This window comes from Schistocerca piceifrons, chromosome 3 (assembly GCF_021461385.2).
Source record: "Schistocerca piceifrons isolate TAMUIC-IGC-003096 chromosome 3, iqSchPice1.1, whole genome shotgun sequence".
Taxonomy (NCBI): Eukaryota; Metazoa; Arthropoda; class Insecta; order Orthoptera; family Acrididae; genus Schistocerca; species Schistocerca piceifrons.
Window position 1 is genome coordinate 754,006,897 of NC_060140.1, and position 1,054 is coordinate 754,007,950.

Genomic DNA, 1,054 nt, shown 5'->3' on the forward strand with positions numbered 1-1,054 from the left:
AATACTCGTACACGAACAATATGTCTGCGCAACCTTATTGTGTGAACGTATGTGGAATGTTGGTATTCACAGACATAATGGTCTTGCTCTATTGAACAACACTCAAGCACGACAAACACACGGCCTCACTACTGCTCACTGGTCCAACCCGCGACCGCCCACTGCGTATGCTTGGAGCCGTTGCCTCGGTGCGACGTCACAGTGGTGCCACCAGTTGGATAACCCCCGTACCTCTTGTAGGATGGATCAGTGATCTGTCCCTAAAAACTTTAACTCCGTCCGAACACGCCTTGGAAGGCCCAAGGGTGCCGACCGGCCGCTATGTCATCCTCAGCCCACACGCGTCACTGGAGGCGGATATGGAGGGGCACGTGGTCAGCACACCGTTCTCCAGGCCGCATGTCAGTTTACGAGACCGGAGCCGCTACTGCTCAATCAAGTAGCTCCTCAGTTTGCCTCACAAGGGCTGAGTGCACCCCGCTTGCCAACAGCGCTCGGCAGACCGGATGGTCACCCATCCGAGTGCTAGCCCAGCCCGACAGCGCTTAACTTCGGTGATCTGACGGGATCCGGTGTTACCACTCCGGCAAGGCCGTTGACACTCATCTGTCCCACCATTATTTTTTCTAGCATAGCATCTACACAATATTTTGGTAAGTAATATTCACATTTTTCTATATACCCATTCGTGGCAACGGCCTTGCCGCAGTGGATACACCGGTTCCCGCGCGATCACCGAAGTTAAGCACTGTTGGGCGTGGCCGGCGCTTAGATGTGTGACCATCCAGCCGACATGCGCTGTTGCCATTTTTCGGGGTGCACACAACCTCGTGATGCTAATAGAGGAGCTACTCGACCGAATAGTAGCGGCTTCGGTCAAGAATACCATCATAACGACCGGGAGAGCGGTGTGTTGACCCCACGACCCTCCTATCCGCATCCTCCTCTGAAGATGACACGGCGGTCGGGTGGTCCCGGTAGGCCACTCGTGGCCTGACGACGGAGTGCTATATATTCATTCACGGACGTGTGTAGTGTTCAACCCGTTCCAGTT

General features: G+C 54.6%; 1 pseudogene; it reads right to left on the bottom strand.

Moving 5' to 3' along the window:
- Window positions 1-482: 482 nt before the first annotated feature.
- Window positions 483-600, bottom strand: LOC124790345 (annotated as a pseudogene).
- Between the last annotated feature and the right edge of the window lie 454 nt (window positions 601-1,054).